This window comes from Ammospiza nelsoni, chromosome 4, assembly GCF_027579445.1.
Source record: "Ammospiza nelsoni isolate bAmmNel1 chromosome 4, bAmmNel1.pri, whole genome shotgun sequence".
Taxonomy (NCBI): Eukaryota; Metazoa; Chordata; class Aves; order Passeriformes; family Passerellidae; genus Ammospiza; species Ammospiza nelsoni.
The window spans coordinates 65,361,881-65,369,563 of NC_080636.1; positions in this window are offsets into that span (position 1 = coordinate 65,361,881).

Below are 7,683 nucleotides of genomic sequence, written 5' to 3' on the forward strand. Positions count from 1 at the left end.
CTTTGGAGCCATACAATGCTTTGCAAATTTTAAATCTAAGAAGAAGGCTCAAAGTTTTAGGCATTCCTAGATGGACAACTGAGAGACACTATTCCATAGGCTATCAAGTAAATAAGAATAAAAGGTGAGGGAAAAGAAAAGTTTTTACAGCCTTCCCGAGCATTTTTTCCACATTTCCAATTAAGTGTTTGAGATATAAATGTAAGTTTATGATCATATGGATATATATCAGTAACTCAGCTCTCAACTCCTTTATGAAACTAAAACTGCAAGTCCTGGTTCTGCAGAAGTCAAAGTTAATTACTGCCAGAGAGGTGTCGTGTCTAAGCGACACAGGACTCTCACAGCAGTTGGCACCATGAACTCTGTCATTGCAGCTACTAATATTCACGCACTGGCACCTCTTGGCACCTTCCTTTACATCATTAGGCTCTATAGGATATCCACATTTATCTGATAAAATGATATATTACCTTACAGAAACTACTAAAAGTCCGAATTTTACCAGGGTCTTCAAAGAGTAGTGGCAGGGGAAAATAAACTGAAGCAAGGGATTGTAGTCCAAGTACACAAAAAAAGCATGGAGATCCTAAGGAGGAGGAAGTCAGTTACTGACCTGCATCACTTGTGCTACCTCAGTGCCCAATCACATGAAATCAGGCTCAGGTGAAGAGGAAGAGCAAAATGAGTTCATTCCATCTTGAACAAAAAGTTTGATTGGGGGAAAATAAAAATTCTGCAGTGTCCAGACACCTGTTTTACCCATAATGCAAGAAAAAACTTACTCTAGTAACTCAAGAGGGCATAACAGCAAAACAAAATTTACAGAAATTAGTTTTGAGAAATTTGTGGAATGCGCAAATCAAGTTTTCCCTTTGATCAGCTTTATCCAAATGTTTTCCCCGGTGTTAAACAAAGGTGACATTTGGGGATGAGCCTCACTGATCCAGAGCAATATGCAGTGGGACTGCAGCTGTGGCAGGAGTTGAAGCCCACTGGTCCCTTTGCATCAGCCTAACTGAGCCTCTGAACAGGATTTTGCTCTCTGGGAATGAAATGGCAGGATGAGGTCAGGAGCCCTGCCCCTGGCTTTTCTTTGCTCTTCAGTCACAGGGCGTCATCCACCCACACCCCAAACATGAGTCACAGTGCAAACACAGCCTTTGTTCTAAGCTGTCCTAAGGTCCTGAATTGCAAAGTCCAGATTTGGCTCTGAATACTTTTTCCCAAAAATCAGAGCTGTTCAGACATGGACTCTAATTTTGTTTGAAGCCTGTGCAGAGGGGCTCAGTCCTGGTACACCACAAATGCCTCCCATCTCCCTAGGGAGAATCCCACCCTTCAGACTGTAATACACAGGAAATCAGGAGAGAATTGAGACAAGCCATGTCTTTTGAGGTTGGACATATGCAAACTGCTCAGTCCTTGCTGTGTCTTGAACTGCCTCCATATGGGAGCTCAGTTTCCTCACATTTTTACTGTCATACCAAAAACAAGCAGTAGAAGCTGATGTAACAGAAAGAGAACATGGATTGAGTAATTTACATCCTTCTGCTGCAGCACAAGTGACTTTATCAATAAAGTGTCTTCTAGGTTCAGCCCTTTGTGTTGGGCAGTTCTGCTTTACACAGTCTCATCACACATAAGCCATTTTTCACCAAAATGCAGTCAGCCTTATCAGCATATGCTGCACAGATAGAGATCAAATAATGCTTGTATAACAGGGTGTCCAACTCCTAGGTCCCTTGCGGTGAGATGGAAGCTACCTATTGACCCCAAACATATTCAAGTATTCCAGTACAAAGAGTTCTCTTATTACTAGTGAAATATGTGCACTGTAGTACCTTGGTAACTTGCTGTATGCTTGGGGTCTGCACTTTGAGATAACTGACAAATACCTGCTATTTTTCTTCTTAGCTTTCTGAAAGTGTCATGAATATTTGGTTCATTTAATGATGCCCCTTAAAGACAAGCAGTGGCCACAGAATTCATCCTGGATACCAGGCCCCTGGAAAGGGGTGCATGTAAGTGGTGCTCAGAGAGGCGAGTTCTGACATTCAGCCCCAAAACTCTGCAAGTAACTGCAATTTTGATCTGCTCTGAAAAGCTGATACGGTGCCTGGCTGTCTCTTTGTTGTAAGAGGCTGGGAATTTCCTGCAAAGCATGTAATATGCTTGAGGCATCAAGTTTTTTACATTTATTTGCCAAAAAAGGGTGTATTATTTGGCATTTTTCCATGGTGACTTAATTCAAGGGCTATGAACAAAATGGAAATGCAAATGGAAAACACCTTTCAGTTACAAAGTGCCACTTGCACGCACTCTGAATCTTGATAGTGTAAACCACAATAAGCACCAAAAGAACCAAGATAAAACACCAAAGAGATTCCTATCTGCATCAGCAGGTAACTAAAAGCATCATTTAACTAAGAACAGCAGATCCTTTAGTTCAGTGGCCAATGCAACAGGGTCAGGGTGAGGAATAGTGAGGTTTGTCCCCATACTGTGATCCTGAGAGGAACAACACAACTGTGCCTTGTCTCAGCTTCTCTGTCACAGGCAGAAGAAATATACCTGCCTTGTTTTGGCCACAGGGTAGGATATAATACAATAGTACTGCAAAATTATCTTATCTCAAGTCCTGCACATAAAGTTTCTTATGGCTTTCTCCGAAGTTACAAGATTCTATAAAGGATCTCCCAACTAAGAAAGGTTTCAGTGCTCCTTTGTTGTAAAGTGTGATGCCATGAGCCTTGAATGACAGGAGGGCTAGAGAGGTGGCCAATTATCTATGAACTAAGAGCTTGACTTGCTTTGAACACAGATTACAATACCACATACAGGAGAAGTAGTTTTGAGATCCTTTAATCAAACCAAGTCTTCTAGCTATTTTTACTTTACCTGTCATTTTTTTTGTGATAAACTTGAGATATGTGCAAGTATTAAAAATCACATCATCCGAGTGTTTAGGATTTTTTTCGCCTTTCAACATCCTCCTTTAAACTGACCCTATAAAAGGAGAAGCATTGTTATTGCTAGCAATTTCAAGAAAAGTCTTGGTCACAACTTCAATTCATGTTTTAACAGGCTTAAACATTGCAAATCCAAAACTTATCTACTAGGATAACATGAAGAATGCTTCCAGTTTGTCAGAGAGTCACCTATCCTCAGTAGGCCAAATACAAAAAATCCTGTTCTTGAAGCCCTTCAAAGCCCCATTTCCTTCACCTTTTTACTTTTACAAGCAGGGGAAGTTCATTTCCCTCTGTAGAAGGGCTAGTTTTCCTAGACTACCCAAAAAAGTGCTTTTGATTTTTGTAGCATCCTTGAGGCTGAGATTGAGATATTTCACAGAAGGGTCTGGGAATATGAGCAAGGTAAAGCCAAGTAGACAGTGTCCATCTGCAGGGATAAGACTGCATCACTGTTTTTGAAGTACACCCAAAAAGCAATGTCATGAAAACAAGATGCATCTTCAGGCTCCTGGGACCTGGCTGTTTGATCTTTAAACTTCAGCCTTGCTTCTGTGCTGACAATCACTGCATGGCCAAAAACACTTACTGGATCTTCATGAAGTAACATTAATGTGACTAGCTGCATCTTATCCAGAAATTTTCTGCTTAGGTTTTTTTTTTTAATCCCGTGCAGTGTACATAATAGGGTGGTCTCACAATATTCCTTCCCCCTGGAGAACCTGAACTCTCTTGCCTCTTCCAATCTTGTTTCTCAGATTGGAATTTCCTGCAAGGGATGGTGAAACCTGCTCAAGTCAGCTACATGGTCTGGTGACATTTTTGTAGCCAAATTTTTGTTTTTGAAACCACACTTTGAGTTTCCTAAGAGAGATACAATGCCAGTGGGGCAGTCAGAAGCAGACAACAATCAAGCTTTTGGAAAATTTATCACATTGTTAATGCCAGAATTTGTTTAAAAGTGATCCTTTAATGCAAATGTTGAGTGCAGATTTCCTTGAGGTGATGTAATATTAAGAGTTCAAATGTGGCAATAGCTAGGCTGATCATTAGACAGCAAAGGAGGGAAGAGCATCCTCAGACTTCCTACAAATTAGTGCTCTTCCAGTTGCTATTTTTGTTGTATTACCTTCCTATAGGATGTGCTATTGTACCTCATCATACACACATGTGTTTCAGAACCTTGATCAATATGCAGTTTTGTAGCAAAATGCTACAGATTTCTAAGAAAACTACTAAATTGCTGTTGTCATTGTCTTGACTTTTGTTGTCTTGTATTTCATATAGCCAGCTGATGTTCAAATGTGTTTTGTGATTTTAATCTTCTCCCTTAGGCTTTCCCACAAAACTCTACCACATACTTATTCAGCAAATTAACTAAATTATTTCCTTCCCAAAGAAAAGCTTAGATCCGCATGGGGAAGGCTGATGGGTTTTAGCAGAAAAGTCTGGAATTGTAAAGTCACTGACTAACTGCAAATCAGCTACACCTATGGATCAAGGAAGTGTGGATTCAAAGAAGACCATAGCGAGACAAATTCTGATTTTTTTTTATAATCTGTAGCTTTACTGACACAAGCTGGACTACAACCAGACTCCTCTAGATGCTCATGTCCACAGCACACTTGGCTATACACTTGCAACACTGGCTATTTTCACCACAATGAACCCATTAGGCAAACTTCTTCCCTTTTCTAGCTATAAGAGGTAGAGATTAAAAGCAATATACATTTTAAAGAGAATGCATAACTTTATGCTTCTTTAGAAGCCACTTACAAAACTTCAGCACGAGCACCTAGTCAGTCCTCCTGAACTAACACTGAGCCACACTCCCCTCAGGCCAAAGGTGCAGAACCTCTCAAGCCAAGGGAACCCTTGCCCTGAGGTTCCCCTTTTCCTCAGGGAGCCAACAGCTCTGGGTAGACCCTGTAGGGCTTGGTGGGGCCCTCCTGACTGAGTGGGGATCACCCTTCTTTTAGCAGTGGCAGAAGCACCTCCTCACTGCACCTCCTCCATCACAGGCAAGCAAGGGAAGAGGGAAAGTTGGAGACTGGTGTCACAGTGCTCACATCACTCAGTGCTCATCTCAGTGGTGTTCCAGGGGCTCTTAACCAAAACTTTCAGTGCCTATTGCTCTTCAATCCTACACAACTACTGGGTGGCCTTTTAGGCAGATGCTGGAGAACATCCCCCATCACTTATCCCGGTGGAGAGATTGCCTTCCAGGGCAGGCTGTCTGCACCAGTGCCAGGAATGATGATGGAAAGGGTCTCTGTTTTCTTCATTTTTAATGCAGGGATTTGAGTGGAAGCTGAATCCTATCAAGTGTTTCCTGTCCTGCACACACCCTTGTCAAAGAGCTCTTTGGAGAATACAGAAAGAGGATTAATGCTAATAGCTATCTGCCTGTCATTTGAAAATCTCAAGCAGCACTTGCTGGATTTTCCTTGTGAATCTCTAACACACAATACTGCAAGGACACCTGAAAGGAAACTTTGCAGGGAATATTCTCCCACCAAGCAACAAGGTGGACAAATGGCCCTGCAGGGTATGGGTGTGGATCGCAGCTCACACACCAGATGTGCAGAAGCCTTTGGAGCAGGAAGGCAGCCTGCACTTGAAGTCATTTTGCCATCAAAGTAGCGTTACCCAACTCATTCCATTCAGTCAAGTGCCATAATTCATCCCACTGTGTGTTTTAGACACAGTCCCCCCCCGGACAGCCCTCATGGAGCATTGTCAGTAACACTGCTGCCCAGACAGCCCCCCTCATCCAGCACCAGCACTTAGACCTGCAAATGTTACCAGAGTAAACTTTTTGGATCGGGCTAACAGCTTTATTGGTCAGACCCTAACGAAGGATTCAGTCTTTATCCCATAGGAACCCTAACAGGAGTGATTTCTGTGTTTTAATTAAATAAATAAAATAATCAGATCATAGCCTTTGTCGCATATTAGTTCTTGTAACAAGGAAGCAGAAGAAAACACAAGGCAGAAAGAATTGTTATGATGACCAAGAGCTCATGGATCCAAAACATAGCCCCACACAATCTTCTACAAAGCCACCTAACTCTAAACCATCCAGGCCCAATAAACATCCTTTTTAACCACAAAAGTAACATTTGCATTATACTAACAGCAGAGTTCCCCTTCATTTCATTTGGAATTTATTTACTGGGTTTTGAGGAGGATTTTTGTAATGTTGTTTGGAGATTTTTTGTTGTTTGTGGCTTGGGTATTTTTCAACCTGCAAAACATATGACTTTTTCTTCTTCCCCCTTTTTTGTGCTCTTTAAAATCAAGAAAAAGACATGTAAGATATTCTGTTTAACATTCCTTAGCATGTGTGTTTTAAAATAGAGAAGTCACCAGCCACTGAAGTTCAGTGCTATTCTAACGCAATTAAAAATTTCCAGGGCTTTTGTTAAAATTCATGCAGGTAAATAAAGCAAAGGAATGAAAAAAGTTTTACAAAATTTGCATCTCAGTGCCAGGCAGACTAAGTGCCAGAAAGAAGCACATGGATGTATTTCTAGGTCACAGCTGAAAGCAAACATTGCACAAGGTAATCAATTGGGTATGAAGTGAAAAGAAGGGTCTGAGCCTTAACTGTGAAAAAACCAGAATATTCCAGCTGTGCCTCTGTAAAAACAAATAAAATGGCAGAGTGTGGAGAAACCGGCTGGGCTTATAGCTGTGAAGGTCAGCCTTCCCCACCAGCCCCAGGCCAGCCGGCTTTTACCCTTTAATGGCTCCATGCCCTCTAATTAAGGTCTCCAAATACAACCCCTTTGAACAAATGTTTACATTTGTCTTGCTAATTCCCATTACCTAATAATCAGAGCCCCCTGTAGTTACCTCCTCACGGAGAAGATGAACCAAAGACATCATTGTATTGGGGGTGTTGACATTTAAATGTCTGATTTACACCAATGTGAACACTTGCAGGTGTAAAAAATGAGTGAGTAAAACTGACAACACGCTTTTAAACTGCACCTAAAACACCACTGGTAGGATAATAAACTCAAGTATGACATGGTATTCTCACAACATTGAGTGCTTTTTAGAATATATCTTGTTCAATCTTTTCTTTAAAAACAACGAGTAACACAGAAGAGAAGGAAAGTTGCCTTTCCCTTATGACAGTCATTCGCTGTCTGTGCTGCTGTCCCTTGAGCAGGTCATTGCACCTCACCTGGGCTCTCTTCAGTCAAATAAATGGGTCCATGTCCCCATAGGGCTGTAAAGAAGTAGGCCCTTCAACAGATGTAAGCCAGTCAAACCTGGGTTTAGGGGATTCCAGAAGCACCTGGACAGCTGAGTTAGAGGCAAGAGAGTCAAGCAGATGACAACCAGGGAAAGAGCTTCTCGTTCTGAATTACTTCTTTCTCAGGACTGAGCACATAAAGCTGTGCCTCTAAGAAAAAGAGCTGAGAGCTACAGAGAAACACAGAGGTGTGTGGGAATTGGTAACTCTGGTTTGTTGAATACTTCATTTGTGCCTTCTTTTGATGCTGAGAAACATCATAAAACAATTCTTGTTTTGCCTACTTTGGAAAAAGAAAACCAAAGTAAAAAACAAACTATAAAAGCAGAGGGAAAAGACAAAAGAAGCTAAAGGGGATGGAAAATGTGTCATGTCACCTCAGGCAAGAGCTGAGGGTAGGGCAGTGCAGTGGAGACATGAAATGACTTGGTCAGAGGGCTGTAT